The sequence below is a fragment of the Centruroides vittatus genome, unplaced genomic scaffold, assembly GCF_030686945.1.
Source record: "Centruroides vittatus isolate TY-2023 unplaced genomic scaffold, ASM3068694v2 contig_747, whole genome shotgun sequence".
Lineage (NCBI taxonomy): Eukaryota > Metazoa > Arthropoda > Arachnida > Scorpiones > Buthidae > Centruroides > Centruroides vittatus.
The window spans coordinates 38,665-62,484 of NW_027122483.1; the positions used below are offsets into that span (position 1 = coordinate 38,665).

Sequence of the window (23,820 nt, forward strand, 5' to 3'; positions counted from 1 at the left end):
CGTGCGAAAGTTGCAAGAGCGTTACGCAGCATTAAGTTGCATGTAACGTTTCATGCAACTTAATGCTGCTTCGCTCTTGCAGTAGCGGAGTAGCTCAGCTATAAAACTCTGATATGAGTCGTTTATTTTGAAAGAGGAGCAAGTCCATTTTGTGAAAAAAAAAAAAAAAAATAGTTTGCTTTGCTTCACGTGAGTCTTTGCTGTAACTTATTTTGTATTCTAGAAGGATTTTGTCACCTCTTTTTGTTCGGTTTCCACGAAATTTACAAAAGAATTTTTAATTTTTCTCGATACAAATATTGACGAAACTGGGAAGTAAACACATATTCTTATTAAGAAACTAATATGATATATTCAAATTTCTGCTATAATAAGTTGCAATGATAAATAATGAACTAGGAAAATCGATACTACAAACGAGTTTTTGATGAATTTTATCGATCTTCGGTGCATTGTAGTTAATACAGATCAAATCCTTTCTTCTTAAGTTACTACAGGTACATCTTTACATTTAGTTTTCATCTTCTGATGCTAATCTTTATTACATTTGCAAAGAATTAGTACATAAATATGGATTGTTTCAAAAATTGGAAACCCCTGTTATGCAGCATGCGGATTTTTGGACTAAAAATGGAAGGAAAAGGTTTTCATCTACACGGCATCGTGATGTTAATCCTTGCAAAGTTAGTATTATGTTTGTACGTTTACAGAATGGTTAAAAGTGTTGCTGTTAAGGACACTTTTGTTAACGTTTGTCTCTCAACATTCTTTCTATTTACTCAAATAATCTCTATGGTATCTTCTCTCCGTTTCCATGTCGAGAAAGTCAAACTCCGCACAGTGGTTCAGAATATTTGCAAAATTTCTTGCAGTAGCGGAGTAAGCAAGAAAAAATTGATCATTCGAATAGCATTGATATAGGCTCGACTTTATTTTTATTAATGTTCTTAACGTATTCGGTATTATTCTCTATAAAAACGATTTTATTTCTTACTTTAATATAATTTTCTTGTTTGGTGAAATAAACAATTATCTTTTTTACATTCTTTATTTCTTAGTCACGTTTCTCTTTTCTTCTGTGTTTATAATATCACAGAATTTTCTATTTCTCTACTTCGAATTGATTTGTCAGGAATTGGCACACGCATTTAAAACGTTACGCTACAATATGATGAAAGAAGGCAACAAGCGGAAAGACATTGTTAGGATCGTAACGGAATTCTCTACGCTAACTGAATATGTGAATTCGATTCGTGACGTTTATTCCTTGCAATTGTTCCTGTGGACCATTCAGGTGACTGGAAGCGTAATGACCTTCTTTGGACGACTCTTAAGTTATTACGAATTTAGTTCGTGGATCTATTATTTGAAAGTGTTTTTCGTTTCCGGATTTTCGTTTTTTCAGTTTATTAACTTATGCTTTTGTACTTCTTTCGTGTACGACGAAGGAAAATCTGTTTGCTCTATGTTGTATGAAAAATCCCTTATCTGCAGCGATAAAACTCGGGAAGACATCTTTCGATTTTACGTGAAGAATTGGCTGGAGTTTCCAAATTTTACGGCTTGGGACATGTTTACTATAGACAAAAGTCTAGTCATTACTATCTTAAGTGCACTCGTTACTTACCTTGTTATTGTTTATCAATTCAGTAGTATTAAACTTGAGTAATTGTAACCTATATAACGATTGTTAGACTCGTGTATGTGACACATTTCGATATACTGTGGAAAAGAATTCATAAATTTATTGTTTGTTTGGTTGCAATGTGAAAACTTTTGAAGACAAATTCCCACTGTTGCTGTCCGTCCCCTGTCTTTCATTAATGTCGAGAAAGCGGTTAGATAGGTGAAAGTAGAAACCGAAACCAGTTATGAAAATTATAGCGGCAGCAGGACCCGATTAACTGTGTAGAGACTTCCCGTTTGCATTGAAAGTTACGTTATTTCAATTCAAAATTTTCCCCTGAACGGAGTTAGATAGATAACCGGCACGACTCTATTATACAGGAAAAGTATGACTTACAGGAAGAAATCTCTACTAATTTGATATGGATATAATCATATCAAAATATGATATGATTAAACATTGCAGCCCGGCATGTCACAATAAATAATTGCTTGTTTACTCTGTTATTGTATTGATGAGATATCCTTAAACAGTCGAAGAACTGTAGAAACAGTGTCATTTTGTATTATTTAATGAAATTAATGTGATATTTATGTGATTTTTGTATTTGAAATCGTAATAATCAACCAAAGTATGTTTTAATGTTAAATTTGTAGACATAAAACATTATATATGTAATTATTGTCATTTATTTAATGTAACTTTGCAGAAATGTCGCGACATTAATTTAAATTTTGAAATCGACATGCATAGTGATATACGTCATGTTCTAAATAAATTAATTAAAATAGATTATATACCGTATATTAAATGTTAAAAATTAATAATATTACTTATACAGTTACGAACTGGGCGCAAGTTGGTACGATCATTTTCATTGGTCAGCTAGCATCTTTCAGGTCACTACGGTATACGCGGTTTAGAATAGGAACGATTAATCGCGATAACTGGCTGTAGTTATCACGTGATTTTGTCCTCACCACGTCTCTTCAGCTGGGGCACACGATGCAGTAGGTAATTCCATATCTCACGGTCGTTTAATTGCAGATCGTATTTGATCCCAGATAAACCATTTATTAAACAAATAAAGTCTTTTTAAATAAACAATTACTTTGAAATCTTCTTGTGAACAAGAAAAAAAGTTGATATGTGATTTCATAATCATACTTCTCAACTTCGAAGTTACGTTGTATCTCAAAATCCGATTGTTGACAAATTTTATATATGCATTTTACAGCAGGATCTATCCAAACCCTTTGATTCTCATCTTGGGTTGTGTATTTTCTATTGGTGACGTGAGATAAAATAGACCCAATGGGACTCGTAGGCACTTTCTTCGATGAAATTTTGAAAAATTGGGGAAAAAAATCGTATTCTTTTTTTTAACTTGTTGAGTCGGATTAAAATAAAATTTGCATTTTTCTAGTTTTGAAAGGTCTATCAAACTTTATTCGACGCTTTGCGTATATGAAAAAATACTTCTTAAACGTAGTACTTGTTGTATCTGATATAAGAAATAGACCAAGTAGTATATACACAACTGCAACTAGGTATTTGTCAAACTAAGCATTGTTTTGACCAACGTGCGTGAATAAAATGCCGGTTATATGACGTTTCGTTTACGAGTAAAATACACACAATGTAAAGTCGATGGTAGAGGCATAATTTAATACGTTTCTAGCTGAAGCAACAGAAGTACAAAGTTGTACAGTAAATGGAAGTCCAGGAAATAAGGAAACACCATTGGATACATTGTGCCCAATTCAGTTGTAGTATTTATTCTATTGTGCATCAAAATCAAACCGCTTATTCTTGTCAATCTTCATTCCTGGAAAAGTACACTGCTCGGTAATATTTCCCGGTAAAATTTGTGTTTTATGAATATTTGAGACTACAACAAATATACTTGCAACACATTTTCAGATAATACTGTATGACAGAAGTTGCAGATAGCTATGTGTGGGACCTGAAGCAAAAATTATTAAGTTTCAAAGAAGGTAAATAAAATCGTCTGTCCCTCACACACTGTCATTCATAAAACAGAAAATACCCCGAGACTTTTTGTATTTCTTGGCGTTTCCCGAGTTTAAAAGTGTAAAATTTGAGGTGGGTCATGTTCAGACTGATAATATTATCGGTCTGAACATATAATATATATATATATTACAGGAAAAATATGGCAATATATATATGCATACAGTATGTATCAGTACAGCGGTTACAAACTTTCAGGCGAGATAGAGTACACCTAGATGATGAGAAGTCACATAGCAATGCATGGTCGGAAACGCTTTCCTGGTGCGGTAGTGACGACACAAAATACAAGAAAGGAAAGACTCGAACAGGGTGAGAAAACAAGTATATTGTTCTTAGTACAGCAAAAATGTTGGTTTAGCGACATCTATCGCGTACACCAGCCAAAGACGTTCCAGCATTTTTGCTGTACTAAGAACAATATACTTGTTTTCTCACCCTGTTCGTGTCCTTTCTTTCTTGTATTTTGTGTCGTCACTACCGCGCCAGGAAAGTGTTTCCGACCATGTATTGCTATGTGATTTCTCATCGTCTAGGTGTACTCTTTCTCTCCTGAAAGTTTGTGATCACTGTTCTGATCGACCCTGTATATAACATCCGAAAAGTAAAAATTATATTCAACTTTGGTATCTGTAGAAGTGATTTAATATTTTGACGTAGAACTAATTTGTGAGACATTATCTATGGAGGCATGACACTTATCTAAGAATTAACACTTCATATTTATCTAATAATCTCACTTATTTTAAACTGTTAATTCTCTACGATAAGAAACATCATTGAAAAGAAAGAAAATCACTCGAAAATTTCGAACTTTTCATCCTTATATTTCGTCACTGTTTTGAATCGAAATGTATGCAAAGTAAATATTTGTAAGGTTGCCGATGGGGGTAGAAATAGCAAGAGAGTCAAAGGTGGCGAAGGGTCGTTTGTAAGTGCGATGTTCGCCGAGTCAGTCTCTACGGTTACAAGAAACCGTTAATTTGACATGAAAAGGGCTTACAAGATTTCCGCCATATTGGATGCTCTAAGCAGGCAGCGGCCTCAAGGTGTTCCTCTCTTTTCCAAGATATTTCGAAATGAAGAAGTGTCCCGGCGGCGATTCACAGTTCTTTCGATGTGTCGACTCCAGGACAATGCGCTCGACTTTAAGTGATGGGATACTCTTGATCCGCGGACGGGAGACTGAAACGGACACGAGACAAATACAACAATTGGTCCAACACTGGGAACATTTGGGAGAAATCGTCGCGTCCTTGAATTCCCGGGTCTTTTATATTAATTTTTTCGTCATTAATCGTCCATTCCGATTGGTGGCATTTCCTCATTCTCGTTTTCTAAGTGGTTGAGCACTCGTTACTATGCGTAACGCGATCTCAACTCAGATCGAGAAAAAGGTCAAAATCGATGTTTAATTCGATACCCAACCGGAGATGGTCGATCTTACGGCATACATTCTCCTATTGTTTAAAGGTTCGTGTCGCGTTTACATACAAAAAAAAGTATTGCTAGCTTATATATTTTTTCTTATATATGTGTCGTCTTTTATCCGGTGTTCAGTACCCTAATTTACATTATTTTGCGTTACGGGATCAGTCAGTGATGTAGATTAGTAACTTTGTCTTTTTGACTTTGTTTGCACAAAGGGATTAAGGGTGTGTCCTTAAGAAAAGAAAATCCCCGAAAAGAAAATAACTAATTAAAAGTAACGCTTAAAAACATAAAATAAAGATCGGGCATCAACTCCTTTCAACAGTCCTCACCCAGTTCTATAAAGGAAGTCGTTGTCAGCTCGTTAACTTCGTCGCCAAACGAACTTATTAAGTGTATCTTATTTAGATTAATACCGTCGCCAAAACATAATACTAAATTACCTCTTAATAGGACTAACTTTTTCGTCAAAAGCCACGACAATTATAGATCTCACCACTACTCTCACGATAGGGCGGTTACCACGTCTACCATCAGAAAAACCAAACCTTACGTAAATTTTTTATATATGGAGAAAGGTTATTTACACATTACGTATATAAAAGGATAATTTACCAGCTGTACAAGAACCAGCCTGTATATATATAAATATCAATGGGATGGAGAAAGAAGCAAAGATGAAGAAGGGTGTACGAAAACTCTGGCACACTTTATCCTTACCTGTTTAATATACATATTCAATATAATATAGCAGGTGAAAAGTCAAAGAAAAGTTAAAGGCATAATAATAATAGGGAAAATGAGTAATTTAAGAAAGAGAAATAGTTCAAATGTTTAGTATGCTGCACGAAAACATACATTAATGCATTATTATTTGAAGTCGTCTACGTGGACGTTATTTATTAATAGGACCTTGTACTGGTGAATTGGCACAGTAATGTGCCAATACACCAGTACAAGGTCCTATTAATAAATAACGTCCACATAGACGACTTCAAATAATAATAAATTTTAAGGACAGTAAGGCTTTTCTAGTTCTAAATACATTAATGCAGTTTAATTAAGATGAATATTAAGAAAACAACAACGAAGGTAGTAGAAAAGAAAACCGGAAAACAAAAGCTAACATCAGGATTGATAAGAACGAGGTGTAACAAGTAAAAATTTTACTTATTTAGCGATAGACGTAACAAGGAAATAAGAAAAAAATCTGCTAACGTTTGAACACCTAAGTACAGAAAGAAAGAAATCATTTATTAAAACATTTCTCTGGAGCATTTTGCTAAATGGAAGCGATTGCTGAACACTAGGTAAGCAGGACAAGACCCGTCTGGATGCAGGATATGAAGAGGAATAAACAATAGAAACTGGACGGAACAAAAGAAAATTAATAGAGAAATAGAGAAAACGAAAATTACATTTGCAGGTCATATTATTATGCCAATAATTTTGTAAAAACTATAGTCGAACACAAAACTCTTGGAGGGAAAGAAAGAGAAGACGAAGGATAAATTATCTAATGATAGGTCAAAGCTTCTGTGGGGTTACGAAATTATTTTTGGGTTTAGTTAAAGCAAGAAAAATCTCCCGGTGTTGCGAGAGGTGGAGAGGAATATCAAAGACAAAGACAATGGAAAAAAACTAAAATCGTTGGGTAAGTGGCTTGGATGGAAATCTTCAGATATGGAGAATCCAGGAGAATACGACATACCTGGAAGATTTATTATAAATTAAGTAAAACCCTAGTTGAGAGAAAGCACTTGGTTCAGCGACAACAAATAATTATAGTAATAGGTGAAGAGAGAAACGAAAGTATTCGTGTAAAGTTCGCGATTCATTGCTACTTGCTTATTGCACGGTTAAGAAGTATAAACCGAGATTCTAATACAAAAAGTGGCATTAAACATCTTACATCATCTGCTAGACAACGCGTGTATTACTAAAAACACTACAATCATCCTTATACATTATGACGAAGTGAAAAAAAATGACGTATTAATACAAGTTAAAAAAATACACAACAAGAAGCAAGGTTGCATGCTAATAATTTTATTTTTTTAAATAAGTTAAATTCATATTACATTGTTTAAATTTATAATAATGAAGAAAAATGAATTTCAAATTAGATTACGTATTTAATATTTTTTATTAATTATCAGAATATTTCTTTCATCGTTTGTTGATTATATTTTTCGTTATTTTACTCCTATGCAAAATTTCGGTATGTCTTTTTCATTTAGATTGCCTTGAAATAAATTAGATATAACGCTGAAAATTTCCTTCAGAAGAAGTTTAAGATCGTTATATAAATTGCTACATTCGTATTCGTTTTCGGCGTTAATATTGTCAACAAAATAAGCCAGGCAATTCATAAGTGCCCTAATACATCTGTTAACATAATCGAGGCAATCGAAATTCTTCAGCTCATCGATGATGCATGCCAAATAAGTTGTAATATTACCGAGAAGCCCACATTTATCGCTTAGCAATGAAAATTCATATTCCCAATCGAATGGATCGTCGCACGAGTCGCATCTGTCCTCGCGACGAAGTGCACCATTTAAAAGCCCATCTAATTTATCTACAACCTCAGAAAGGTCTAAGCCAAGAAGAGTGAGATTCGCATAGCATCCGTACAAATCAGACCCAAGCTGAGAAAAGAAAAAAGAATTATATTCATTAATAATAATTAATAATCCTTTTCAATATATAATTTATAAAATCATAATGAAATTTAATAGATTTGAATTTGGTAAAAAGTAATTACTTTATAAATTTCATAAGATTTATAAAGACGTAGGACTACTTTTATTATGCCTATATTTAAATTTGTTAATCTTTTTTAAAGAAAACGTTTAAAATTGCGGTATAAAGAGATTAACATTTCTATTAATTCTAATAAATAATAATGCTGCGATGTAGTATTAATTAAAGTATCACAAAATCGAATTAAAGTCAGATATAAAATATAAATAGTTAAATATCAACTGAATTTGTAAACTTTTAATAATGTTGTGGGTAATAACATAAATACTTGCAACAAAGAAAAATGATAATAATTTAGAATTATATTAGAATAAAAATAAATATGTAAAACTTACTTTGAGATAGGTACAATTCAAAAAGTGATTCAAATCCAAGGCGCTGAAACCATACAAAAGTGAGAAAATATTCACGGTTTCCGGGTTGTTAGGCAACACGTCTGTAAAACCTGGAATAATGGCGCGCATTTGGCGATTTGACTTCTCTTTAAAATTGTGTGTGTTCTTCACATTTTTTCCACTCCTGACACCATCGACAGACTTTTTCTCGCCTTTATCAAATGCGACGTCTTTCTTTATTCCCTTCTTAGATGCATCGCAGTTTGCTACGATTGCAATTCCTAACGAAATAAATAATCTTTCATTAATCCTAATTTATGTCTAGTGAAGTTAATTGGCACAATATTGATTTAAAATTTGAGAACACGTTTACAATAATACGTAATATAATTTTAATTATTTTGTTTGTTTTTAACCAAGTAATATCTTTAAAATTTAACTTGAAAGATAACAAGAATATATATATATATAAGTTTAAGCATTAAAAATTCAACATTACATCATTATTTATTTACTTGTTTTAAAATATATCGTTTTCACTTCAAATAAGTAGTGTCCTTCCCCTGTACATTCTCCTCTTTCCTTTAAGAATAGAGTGGTGCCAGTCATCTATCTAACACCTTACAGGGGAAAGACTAAATTGAAATAAAATAACTGACAGCTTTCATCGGAACTTCATATTTAGTTAATAGGGGCCTCCCCTCATCTCCTCTAAATCCGGTCTAGTGTTTCATTTATCTAAATCCGTGTTTTCGAGACAAAGGAAAGACAATTTTTACTTGTGTCTATAATTGTTAAATTTGTAAATTCGGCTACAGTTTCAGCCCAATTAATCTACAAATTTAAAGATTATAAAAAATACTCAACTTACCAGAAAGAACCAGTAGAAAGAGGATAGTTTTCATGTTGCTTTCGGTTCGTTGATCGTAGAAATTGCTTTAGCGGCAGTCTTCCATGCCTGTTTATATCAAAATTCTGCATAGGATTGTATAAATTCAGCGCGATTTCTCCTCCTACCTGTCAATTCAAAATTTTGACATTGCAGATGGTATTTTGAATTTCGAATCCAATAAAATTACGTCATGTAATTTACGTAGATTTTGCCTGTCTTTTTTCGTTTCATTTCGTATCCGGTTGTTACGCTTTACGGATCAGCAAGAAAATATCCTTAAATCGGCAATCAGGATTATCACCAATTAGTTTAATTACCATTATAATTATTTTAACATTTTACTAATGCAAAATGAGATAGCATTAGATTCGTTGTAAAAGCATCGTAGCGTATTATTTATATAATAAAGGTTGATATAAAATATTTATTTAAATTTATAAAACAAATCGAATCGTTTTGTACGCCACAATCGTTGCTCGAAGCTGACTTCGATATAACGTTTTCTCCAACGTTTTCACTTTAATAAGTCAGTGTTTAAAATTATTCAGAAACGTAAGTCGAATGTTTAATAATATAACTGAACAGAATGTTGAATAATGTTTAATATGTAAATTATTTTATTTTTCTAACATCCAAAAATATTTTACAATTTGTGAGGAGAAAAACCTTCTATCTGTAGTAAGTTATTTTAGTTTTTTATATAACTTCTACGTATGATATCATATTTCGTTATTATTTTTGTATTGTAGTCGTTACTGGCCTGCAATTTGAAAAAATTGGAGACCTAAAAATTTTCACTGTCATCTGTCCTGTGTCTGTCATTTCTGAAAGGTGTTAGATAGATGACTGGCACGACTCAATTGTTGAAGGAAAATTATGTACAAGGACAAGCCACTACTAATTTTAATATATTCGAAAATTTGAAGGTAAGATTGATAAAATATAAACCTTATTCATAATTAGGTGATGATTTATTTAGTAAATGAACATAGAAATAATCGAAACATCTGGGACGATTGTTCTACGCCACGTCATCAAAAATTGGCTTCATACAAAGGTAATTAACTATTATATTTTATAAATGAGAATAAAATAAAATGTATAAGTAATTTCTACACAAATTATTATACATTATTGTAAATAATATAAATATTGCAATTGTAACCTGTAAATACGGACATTTAAATAACATTTAAGTGTCTGTATTTAAATTTTATCAAATATGATAGTGAGATTATAAGTTCGACCATCTCGAATACCTTCTAAACGTGCAATATATTGAAAAATAGATTAAAGTGTATAAATATGTTTTATAAGCTATAATTATATAGAATAAGATATAAACGTATGTATATTTTAACAATATCAAAAGTGTATAAAATCAATTATTTAATATTTAATACTAAAAGAATTTAAGACGAAATGCTTTTATATTGATATTTCGGGTCTAATTTATATTATAATAATATGATTTAAATATTAAAAATCGCATTTATTCGAATAATTAAACATGATGATTTTTATCGATGCAAAGTAGGTGTAACTCGAAATACGGAAAAGCTGTTATTAAGGGACACCTGTTGTTTACACGTGGAAGACCTAAAACTAAAAATTTTTCGAATTAAAATAATTTAAAATTAAATAAGTCTTAAAACAATTTTATTTCAGCCAAAATTGTATTTTAAATTTATTAATTTAGTTTAAAATATTAGAAAGTTAAGAAATATAATTTGACATGACAAATTTTAATTTTTATAAATGCAAAGTAGACTTACGTAACTGGAAAATGTGTGAAAGCCATTGTTAACAAACACCTGTTGTTTACTGTCTGAAAAAGTTGTTGGAAAGACTGAAAAATTCGATTTATAATAATTTTTAAATTTAATTCGTTTAAATATTATTTTAAATAAAGTAAAATTGAATTTTCTAATTTCTGACTGAATTTAAAATACTGGAAAATTAACAAATCTAATACAGGCGATTATAAATTTATATTATTTAATAAATACAAAATAAAACATAATCAATTTGTAATTATATAATTGTAAATATAAATTATTATAAATTAATTATTATTATTATTTTTTAAATTTTAATATAATAATAATATTTTATTTTCCAAGGGAATTTCCCCTATATTGGGGGGTATACATATAGTAATATTATATTACATTTTATTTTATGTAATTATATAGTAAGAGACATAATATAGAAAAATAAATCAATAAGTTCACATGACTCACCAACACAACATTAATTGATGTTTTAAACAACTCAAAAAATACAAATTGTCTTAGTCATTCATTTTCTAGAATTCAAAGTTGTGTTGGTAAACCGATTGTTAAATAGTACAGAGAATTTTCTCAGTAAATTTTACAAAAAAATTGAAAATTTTATAGGCATCTTTTTTATTAATGTTGTTTAATTTATTTTTGAAGTCAATAGGTGATTTTAAACAGCATATATTTTTGATATTGCATTTTTCTCGTATATTATTCAAGGGTTGACAGTTTTGTAGAAGGTGAAGCACCGAGAAGTCTTCTTGTTGACATAGCAGGCAGTATTTATTTGAAAGATTTATATAAGTGTTATTAATAAAAAGTGAGTATTTATTTAGACGTAGTTGAATTATTAATCGTTTTACATTCAGGTCTACTGGTAGCCATATATAAGGTTGGAACGAAGGAATATTTAAGATGTTGGTGTACCAAGGATGATAATTGCTTTGGGTTAAGGAAAGTTGATCTTTATTGATTGATTGAGCGATAGCAGAATTCATCAAAAGAGAGTAACCATATTTCCAGTCCTGAATTGAGTCTGTAAACAATAGTTCCGATATTCCAAAGGAATTTAATATTCTTCGAATTTTATATTGCCATAACTGTTTATTATTGTTGTTTTTACTTTGTTTTACCATTTCTTGGTATAATAATTTAATATTGTCATCACTTTTATATTTAAGTCTGTAGTAAAATTTTATTATTCTTTTTAACAATTGAGGAAAGATCCAGGAGCGTGATGTTTCGTGTCGAATGGCATATCCAGGTATAGTATTTTCTAGTTGTAACAATTTACGTAGGAAATAGATATGCAAAGATTCAAGACTGTAAATGTAGTCCAAGCCCCAAATTGGACTGGCATAATAAATGATAGGACTTATTGTAGTATTATAAAGTTTAAGATGAATGTTTAAATTTGACGTTTTCATTGTTGAACATAAAAATAAGAGGTTATCAATTGCCTTTTTGACCCTGACATTTAACTTTGACACTTGATGTTTAAAGGTTAAGTTCCAATCAAATTCCACTCCCAAATATTTGACTTCATTAGTTATTTGTAGTAGAGTGTTTTCGTGGTAGATTTTCAAGTCCTTGTTAGCTAATTTTTTGTTTTTACGAAAAATGACAATGTTGGTTTTTGTAGGATTTATTTCAAGGTAAATTGAGTTGAAATAATGATTGAGTTGATTGATTTTGCGTTGCAGAGATATTTTGTTTGGAGCCAAAATTACTAAATCGTCGGCGAAAAGGATGTAATGAAAAGAGGTATTGTTTATCTCAATGCCATCTGAGGAATAATTAAAAAGTTGATCAATGTCCCTTAAATAAAAATTAAACAAATATGGTGACAGAGGATCTCCTTGGAGTACACCGCGTGAAAGATTTAGAGGTGGAGATATCGAATTACCATGTTTGATTCTAACGGTATAATTTCCATATAATTGTTTTATTGAAGAAGTGAATTTAACACTTGCACCACTAGCTTTTAGTTTATTTATTAATAGCGGTGTGTAGATTGAGTCAAAGGCTTTTTTAATGTCTATAAATGCGGTGTAGACTTTCCTGTGTTTTTTTAAAAGATGTAGTTGAATTATCATTAATAAGATAAATATAGCAGATTCTGTTCCTTTGTTTTTTGTAAAGGCGTATTGAAATTTGGCTTCTAAATCATTAGTTTTAGTCCATTGTTGAAATCTGTTTGCTATTATGGAGGTAAAACATTTTCTTAACATTGATAGCAATGCAATAAGTCTATAGTTATTTGGAGATGATTTGTCTCCCTTTTTATAAATCATGGTTAGATTAACTGTATTCCAAGATTCGGGAAAAGTAGATGTTTTATACATAGTATTATATAAATGAAGTAATTTTGATCTAGAGCTGTTAGACATTAATTTTAAAAATTTCGTGGGAATATTATCATGGCCTAAAGCTGTGTGGCTTTTAGTTTTTCGAATTGCGTCATTTAATTCTTCAATTGTAAAATCAGCATCTAGATATTCGTCGTAAGCTTTAGCGCTAATTATTGTTAAAGGTATTAAGTAAATACTTGGGTAGCGCTGAAAAAAATTTTTCCAGGTATCGAAGTCAATAATTGTAGGAATTTCGTTTATACAAGGTTTAGGTCGGTATTTCCTTACAGTGGACCAAAAAATTTATTGTCCTTATTACATTGAATTAGATTTAATTCGAGCTTCTTGAAATAATTTTTCTTTTTTGTCTTAATTAAGTTATTATACGTTCGTTTAGCATCCTTATATTTATTAAAGTTGGTTTCATTTGAATATATTCTGAACGTTTTTAGTTTTGCTAGTTTTTCCTTTTTCATATTATAGCAGTCGTAGTCGAACCATCCCTGTCCAGGTTTTTTGTGAAGTTTCTTCCTGTCGCTATCCACAATTATGTAATTATTCATTATGTTTATCATTAAGTTATATATTTCATCGCTGTTACATTCTGTAATTTTCGGTATATTATCAAATCGGTTTTCAAATTCGTTTGCGTATCTATTTAGTTTATATTGTATATTTATTTTTCCATCCAAGGTATTTTTAGAGTTTTTTTCCAAAAAGAATAAGAAAGTTGTTTTTGTGGGAAGGTGATCCGAAATATCAAAATCAAGAACATCAAATCGTAAGCAATAATCCAATAATAACTCCGAACACATCGTGTAATCAATAGTTGATTTTCCTTTGTGAGTTAGGCAGGTATATTCTGCAGGAATATCATTCTTAATCCGTCCATTTATTATATACATTTTGAGATTTTTTATTATTTCAATTAACTTTTGACCGAGGTTATTTAAGTGCTTATCTTATGATTGACGGATATTTTGTATTAAAAAGTTGTTACCGGTATATTCAGAGTCCATTATCTCTGCAATTCTCGCGTTGAAGTCGCCGACTAGTAAGTAGTAAGGAGTCATATAGTGCCAAAGTTCTATTTGTTTAGATATTTCATTCAATGTTAATATGTCTTCAGGTGGAATATATATGAGCATCAAATTTATTGGGTTATTCGTAGTATTATATAAAGTTGGTTTCATGAATTGAATAAGTAGCAAAATGAAGTTGTTAGATTTTTTTGTCTGTAGAATTTTACATAGACCTTTTTTTATTAGTAAACACAGGCCTCTACTTGGACGACCTGGACCTATTTGTTTTTTTGCTAGAGTTGATACCAATGTATAATTTTCGAAGAAGCTTGAGTTATAGATTGATTCTGAGGTTATCCAGGTTTCGGTAATTGCGGTAATATCCGGATCGTGCTTTGAATTAAAATTATTTAGTTGTGGTATTTTATTTTTGAGGCCTTGGCTATTCCAATTTATTATTGTTAAATGTTGATTATTAGAACATGATTTGCGGTAATGAGTTTTCTCTCTCTTATTGATGTGTCATTTAGATAAAGTTGTTATTTTTGATGATGAAAGAAACGTATCAACATATACCAATTTTCCCGTTCTTATACTGTAAGTTATCTTTTCTCGCCCAATTATTAAAATATCGTTCCGTAGTTTTACCTGGGGATTTTGTTTTCGTAGTTCGTGGAAATTTGATAGTAGATTTTTACGTCTAGTTCTTGAGTTAATAGTTAGGTCCGGAGAGATCTGGGCGTTTTGCCAGTCACCAAGAAGATTTTGTTGTTTTCTACGTATAAATGAAGAAAAGATGAGATCTCTCGTTTGGTTATTATTAAAAGTGATTCTAATTATTAGATTTGGAGTTTTGACAATTGAATAATCTCAAATATATCCTTTTGAGTTATTTCTTGTAAATTTAATGTATTAGTAATAAAGTTGAGTATTTCTGCTTTTGAAATGTTTTTATAAGTTGGATAATTATAAATAATTATATTGTTGTAACGATGTTCGTTTGTTAACGAGTCCATTTTAAATTGTAAAAGATCTTTATCCGTTTGTAGCTTGTCTATTTCTTGCTTCAAGCTATTAATCTCTACTTCCATTTTTTTTCTGAGTTTCCTTCGTTTCTCGAATGTTTTTGTGATTTTTTGATAATTACCATTTGATTAAATAGTTTGTCGTTAGTTGTATTTATCAAGTCCGAAATTTTGTCCCAAAGTATAGAATTAGTGGTGTCTAAAGAAATGTCCAGTTTGTTAGTCAAGATTTGTTCAGAGATAGCTGACTCACCTGGAGTATCACTTGCACCAGTTTGCGATGATTTTCGAGTATAATTCACTTTTTCGATACTTTCTTCCTGAAGGTTTTCTTCGGGGCAAAAATTAAAATCCATTATCGTTTTAGAGCTTAATGAAGATGACTGGTTCTTCTTTGTTCCTGGTTGGGTACGACTTAATGGAGGTCTTCCTCGTTTGGGTGGTGAACGTTGCATAATAATTATTTTTGATATAACCAATATAAGTTGTAATAAATAATTAATAATAACTGTGTTATCTTATTAGTGATAGTTAACGTTTAAAAAACGATGAAATTCTTATTCTTGGTGTAGAAAGCCGAGTGCTTCAAAAAATTCGCCAGTAGCCTCCTTTTAAATTAATTATTAAAAGCATACTGTAATTAGTTTAGAAAATAAAAACTGCTTATTAAAAACTCGTAAGGCAATAGTCAATGTGTAACACGTCATCATACCGACGAACATACAGGTGACTACGTTATATAAAGCAATTAAGTTATTAACGACACGAAAAAAATTTTTTGCTGGTAAAAGTTCGATAAAATGCACTTTAAGATTTTAAGTATTTAAAAAATATATTAATAAATTTATTATTTTTATTAAAACTTGATTGCTTTGTATTCACCTCAGTTAATTAAATTCTACAAGTAACACAGGTTAGTACAGGTACGCCTCACTTTACGACCTATCTGCTAAAAGACCACTCGCACTTACAACCAGTTTCGACAGAGTTTCGACCTGCAATTCGGGGAATCTCCTTTCTCAGCTTGAGGGTCGATCAGTGGCGTATGGTGACATGCCACTGATCGACCCTTAAGCATCAAAGTTCAAGCCACGTGACTTCCGTAGGTAAAATGTTACGGTTTACATTTACATCATTTTGTTATTCCAATTTTAACGGAGTGAGTTTTTTTTATGACTTTATTCTAAAATTAAAATGAATTCCTTAAAGTATGAAATACCTAAAAGAAGAAAGAAATGTGCAGAAAAATCGAAAGAAACAAAAAAACTGTGGCTTAAAGTACATTTTCCTCATATCACAGAAATTTAATCTGAGAAAGGATCCACCAACAGGGGAAGTAAAAGACTTAATACTTCAAAAATATACACGTAGACTTGAGATTTACAATACATGGATAGTATTTGGTTTAAATTGTAAGTTGAGTTGTCTGGATGGAGACGGTAGATATTTACGATGACAAACTTAGTGTTAAAGATATTGAGCTCAATACAGACAGAGCAATCGTTGCTATAATTGGTCTGGTGAAGAACAGAGATGTTTTTTCTGAGTGACGACCGTAATTGCCCATGGATATTCGTTTGTACCTTTTGTGATGGAGCAATTGGTAGGCAGGGAGGCAGGGAATTTGCTAAAACAGTATGGTTCCTGAATTAGGATAATATCGAACTTGTGTAGCATAAAACAAGAGGGAAGAGAAGGCTATGCCTCTGCCCAGATTGATCTACAATAAACGTAGTTTAGAATCGTTAGTCTGACACATAATCTGTACGAGCAATAATATTTGATTTCATTTTAATACAGATTGTGAATGAACTGTCCCTAGCGTTGTGGTTGGCTTTACGTGTTTCGTCGTGTAAACAATTGATGCATTTTGCCTCCTTATTTTTATGGAAGCATTCTTTGAAGGGGTATTCTGCACATAAATCTTTTCTTCTCTAATCGAGACGTTGGAGAACAGCCGTACTTGCATACAACTCGATAATTTTTTCAACGCTAGTGATAATAAATTGCGGATGCCGTTTGTTACCAATTTTCACACTGGCATTATGCCTTCAGTTCGTCCAGGATAGCAAACGCGGAGAGTCTAAGCTCAGTTTGAATAGACCTCTCATCACCAGCCATCTCAACCAAAAGAGATATGCCGCCAAAAACGAAAATATCTTACTAACTAGATTAAAGATGTTATGAAAGAAAAATGAATGTTTAACCAAACCAAGATAACACATAAAACTATTAATAGTAAAACAAATAAATAAATAACTTAAATTCTGCCCCTAGTTATAATAGCAAGATAAAAATAATAGCGAAGTTAAGATAACCGAGTAGAAACTAGAGTAAAATGAAACATAGGTGTTAGGGGAGCGAAGAAATTAAATCTGAAAATCAACAACTTTGATTCCTGTATATAGGGAAGAGAGGGCAAGATGGAAACTACTTACCCACCCCGAACCGCGCGATGAAGCACCCGAATCTTCATGCACACAGAGACACCCGGATATCTAGTATCTACGAACGGCGACTCAGACTGGTTGGTGCCACCAAGTGATGTGTGCAAGTATTTCTTATTTCGCAGCAGATTATTATGCAATCATTGGACTTTTGCAGTGTTATTATTTATACCTATAAGGTAAGTATTACTATTTTGTTTTTATACAAAGTACCTATTAGGGATAGATTGCATGAATTGATATTTAAAGAAGAAAAAATTCAAGGATTTTTAAAGCGTTGATATTATTATCGGCAATGGGTATATGGGCAAGATGAAAAATTGCATTTTAGGGCAAGATGGAATAGTTTCCATGTTGCCCGCGCGCAATTATTTCGATTTCTGTATTCAATTTATCTAACTAATTGAGGATGTAATTGTTTTTAGATGGTGAACAGTATATATAAGAAAGAGCAACAGAGGTTCTTGGACTGAAGAAACGATGCACATGGCGATGGATGAAGGTTTTGTGTATTATGTAGAGAACCATATGTGGAAACGCCCACAGAGGAATGGGTACAGTGTCCAGTGTGTTGTCGTTGGGCACATGAACTATGTACAAACACAAAAGATAGATGTTTTTTATGTGTCAATTGTAAAATGTAGGGATATCCCAGAGCCGTAACTAGGATTTTGGACGCCTATGGCCAAGAATAAAAATGGCGCATTTTTAATTTTTGTTATTAAAAAAATGCTATTCTAAAAAAAATTATCTAATGACATTCAATATATTTTTCAACTATATATACGATAAATAATTAAAATATATCTTTATAAATAACCTTTTTTTTGACTATCATGGATTTCATTTTGTTACACAGGCAAATGACTCCAACATATATACTGCTGCTTATCAACAATGTTATGAAGTTAATAATATCACTTTTAAATGTCAAAATTAAATAAATATTTAACCCTTTATTGGTACGTTACTGGTAACAAAACACAAATAAAAATTACTTAGTAATAAACATAAAAAATAAAAGTTTATAATTAACATATCTGATTGATGAGCGTTCACAATATTAACAAATATCTTTCGAATAACAATCACGAAATAAACTTAAACAAAATAAACTTTTTTCGCCTTCAGATTTGCAAATTCATCTATAACGTCCTTAAAATCAGTTTCTTTAAAAATATCATTTTCTATAGATGATAAATTTAAACTACTCAATCTGCCTTGGGACATTGTAAAACGTAAATAGTTTTTAATGATTTTTAATTTACCGAAACTTCTCTCACCGTAAGCAACAGTCACGGACAGAGTAGGCATTATTCTTAATGCAATACTGATATCGGGATAAGACACACAAAGATTCCACTTGACCATTCCCTGTAATATTTGTAAATGGTGTAAAGATATCAAATTTTTAAATATTATTTTTGCTTGACTTTGAAAGCGTCCAATTGCACTATATACAATGCAACAGTCGGCTGCAGCTTTTTAAAATCTACTAATGGCATGGAAACCAAATTTTTCCCATTTAAAAAATCAAAAATCTATTATATTGAACGCATATTTTTAAATCGATCACCTAGTTGGGATATAATATTGTCAACAACTACATAAAACAAATGTTTTAATTCATTCTGACTTGAAAGTATAGTTCCTTCTGTTTCTCCGGGTAACAGTTTTCTTTTGCGTTTTCGCTTCATCTTGGACATTGAATCAATTCCCAACTCTTCACATTTTTGTTTGCATTCCAACATAATAATATCATACCAATTATTTCTAAAATGTTGAAAAAAAATACTAGTCCATTTAATAATTCGGAAGAGCAAAAAATGTCTCGTGATTTATTCTGTAACTGGTTATTTACAACAGTTATTTTGAATGATATATTTTCCCTCATAATTAACATAACAATAAAATTGTATGGTTCAATATGTCCAATACTAATTCTAGCTGTAGCGACATTATCTCCCAATGAAGAGTATTCCGATATTTCTTTAAAGACTTCTATTTGTATTTTTTATCGGATGCTCGCCCTCTAATGTTTAAAAACAAAACTATTTTCTATCTGAATCGTTTGATTCATTCTTGTGTATTATCAGCAGTAAAGATGAGTAGCAATAGAAAAAGCAAACTTATATCAGGCTCAGGCTTTGAAATTGCAATTTGGAACGCAACAGAAAGCTTTGCTTTTTCTATTGCTATTCTTTACTATTTTATATCTTTCTACTATTCTTTACTATTCTTTGCTATTCTATATCTTTACTGCTGATAATACACAAGAATGAATCAAACGATTCAGATAGAAAATAGTTTTGTTTTTCGGGCCGTGGACAGGTATTCGACCCCTGCGGTATCCAATTGATGATCTTGTACTTTTACTTCTTTTCTATTATATTAGATAGTCTTTTTTTTCTTAATTTGCTTTATCATGAACGGAAAAATGATTAAACCGGCCTTTGTATTTTTCATATAAGCAATTTATATATTGAAACAGAAAGTACAAGGGATTTATTTTTTCATTTTTAACGTTGTATGATTACTGATATAATGATTACACCACTGTTCTTAAGATTTTTCAAGGAAAAAGAACAACAAGAACAACGAACAAGAACAACGTTACACGATGTTTTCATGTAACGTTGTTCTTGTTCGTATATTTCTTAACTTCATCAGAAGGTATTTCTTTTCATTTCTATGCAACAATACGATTTATAATTAATTGTTTTTTTAACATTACAAATTGCTCTTTGAATTTTGAAAAATACGTATACCATTACTTTAGAAGAATTGAATAACTCGAATTTTTATAATTTTATTTATTGGAAAAAAGATTATTTCAACTTTAAAAAGTTTTCTAATAAATATTATTTTAACAAAATAATCCTTTCTGAAATATTTCAAATCCATTAATGTTTTTACGTAACACGTAACGTAAAAATACGACGGAACCGTAATACGTCACGCGTTCTTAAAAATATATTACAACAATACCTAACAAATTCTTGGAATTTATTGTTGGCTTTTTCTATTGTAAGAAACTATTGTTAAGCGTAAACTTGTTCCAAATTTTTACGTTTTTTTCTTCCTTTTTCTTAGCCTTCCCGGAAATTTTGTGATTAAGAATACTTCAGGAATGTATGGAAGTCAGAGAAGGCTCTGTGTGTCTAAGCATCTTTAAGGCCGCGGAATGAAGACAGAAGATGCGGCCGGGAGGAAGAGAAGGCTCCCTGTGTGCCGTTTCTTGAAAACACGATCGAGCGAAAGAGCCGACGGGAGATGAAGAGGGCTCTTTGTGTTCGCATCTATATTCCAACTATATGAGAACTGAGATTTCAACAACTGTGCGAAGACTGTTTTATAATAACTCTGCACGAACTTCTCAATCTGACAACTATTCATTCACTTTTTATTATTTATTATTCATTAATTGTCTGTAATATAATTCAGTCAAACTCTGTATGAAAAATGTTATGACAAAAAACATACTTATGTCGGGAAAAAATTGTAATGCGAGTGCGACCGCTCCAAAAATTGTAAACTCCTGCAAAGCTTGGAGAAGCGGGATATACTGGAATAAAGCAGAGCACCTAAACTCCTGATGCGGCCAAGCACCAGGATGCTCTATTAAGTGTGTGTTCGCATCTATAAAACCCGTCGAGAGAAGACAGGAGACGTCGACGAAAGTCGGAGAAGGCTCTTTGTATCTCGCTTATTTAAGTCTACCTTGGTTGAAGACAGAAGACGCGGACGGCAAATATTTTCAGTCAAATTTTGTAATAAACATTTTTTTACAAACCAACAATATACTTTTCTATTTATTTTGTGTAGTATTTCATTAATTTTTTCCTAAGTATTAACATATGGATTTTAAAAGAAGAAAAAAAATTGATAAAACCAATTTTAAAAAAGATTTTTAATGGAATGGGTATAAAAATTTAATTAAATTCAGTTATAAAACAGAAGACTAGTGAAACCTCACATCTTTTTCTACCAATAACCGTATTGAATCAGAGAGGTAGTCTGATTTTTACTTCATGATTCCTAACAGATTTTATTCTTAATATAAATGATTTTTAATTTCTCAATTTTTTGACCATCTAAGATCTCTGTCGAGACTGATTAAAGTAAAAGCTTTATATTATGTTGTTTTATCGTTTTTTTACATCACAAAGTTAACCCTTCCATCCTGCCCTCCTTTCCCCTATAATCAGTCATTTTTTGTATATATATCTCACTGCCGTGATTTTCTACATCAGAAGAACCAGCTTTAAGCGTAAATACACCACTAACGTAATCACAAAAAAGTAAAACGGTAAAACCGTATTTGGGACAAGACTTTGGTCTCGTATTTGGTCTTGGAGACTCACTTTGACTTTCAAGGCGGACCACGTTCTCATTCTCCAAAATTCTTTGGTATTGCTGGTTTTAAGTGCGATCCTTCAAGCTTCGCCTGCCACAACCACGAGGTCGTCCACGATACATTTTCGGTGAAATTAACCTATCCAATGTCGAAATTTCTCCGTTGCGTGTCGGCCCCGCGATATTTACAATAGTGTCGAGATATAATACAAATCCAAGATTTGCACGGCTGTTGACTCGAAAGGTTAACGAACGTGAAGTGAAAAGCTGTCTCTCCTCGTTGGAGTACGGGACCAAAGTGAGGTCATAGGGCGAAGGTCACGCGGTGGCGCCCTCTGCCCTACACGTAAAATTTTTATCGGTCCCACGATTTTACTATACTAGATAATGTTAAAAAAACCACTCGTAATGACATAAAACCCTGTTTTAACGTCATATTTGAAGCACTTCCAAATTTACAAAATTAGATTACAAATTTTATTTAACAAAGAAAATACTACGTGTTCAGTCCTAGGATCAAAGTCCACTTCCTAGAACGACTGTGGGTGGTACTCTCACTTCCTGACTTCGCTGGGGTGAGGTGCCTGTTTACCTGTTTGTAGAAAGAGTGTTGCAATTTTGTATTTTATTTTGACTCGGTTCTCGGTCCCCTGACTATTTGCAAGTCTGTTTCTTTTTAACCGCAAATGATTTGGGCACCTAATACTCTGTGCCAAATTGCAACTCCTGACATGTACTCGTTCATACCTCTAAGCTGGTAACACAGGCTGGCAGTACGATTTTATAAACAAGAGGTAGTCTTGTCAAAAATTACAACTCAAATAGATAAAAATTATTTATTGAGAGGTCATTATATTCATATTAAAGTGAAAAGGTATACCTTGTTTTATTTATTTTCCAAATTTAGAATAAGAACTGAACGTAAACAGAAATAATTTTTAAATATTATTTTATAATTTTCCTTATGTTAACTATACTTTATAATTCGAACAAATTAAACATATGTAAAATAAAACAAGATATGATTTAATTATTTTGGTTATCTGTTGAAACAAAATGTCACTCTTCTGAAAGAGGTCATCAATAGAGATAACGAATATTTAATGTTAACGTTCATTTAGTTTGGAGCACGTTGGCAGATCGCCAACGTGTCCAAACAAAATAGGTCAATGCCAATGCCTCCAAATAGGTCTGTTATGTAAAAGTGGCTTCCATTTAATTGTTACTAACGTGACAAAAACCCGGGAATTTCCACGTGGCCAGTCCGTTGGCGAGGTGCGAACCCACGCCCAACTATCAGTAAACGTTTAGTGATCACGTTCACTTGAATTTATGAAAAACTTTAATGATAATTTCGTGAAAAATTTGAAAAAGTCATTAAACAATATATATTATAAATCTACTCGAATTTTCCATTAAAATATAAATTCAATAGCACATTCATAAATTTTTAGATGGGGTGTAGAAACGAAAGAATGTCTTACAAAATTTTTTACTACTTGAGATACATCGCTTTACTCGGGAGAAACCCTCAGAAGGCACATTTCAATATCACATTCATAAATATGAATATTAAAAATTTATGAATGTGCTATTTACAGTTGCCCCTAGCTCGCCCCTTAAATTCACCCAAGAATTTACATTAATAATTCATACTTTGTTTTTAATTTTACACTTTAATAAACAACTTTTTTCTATGTTGTTAATAATTAAGCATTATAATCTGTGACTTAGATCTGTGTTTTTATCGCCT

The 23,820-nt window shown here is 31.5% G+C and overlaps 1 protein-coding gene across 1 annotated transcript in view; it reads left to right on the forward strand.

Annotated features, from left to right (window-relative positions):
* The window catches only part of LOC136981178 (uncharacterized), a 198,499-nt gene that overhangs the window by 3,405 nt on the left and 171,274 nt on the right, over nt 1-23,820 (forward strand). The window lies entirely within an intron of this gene.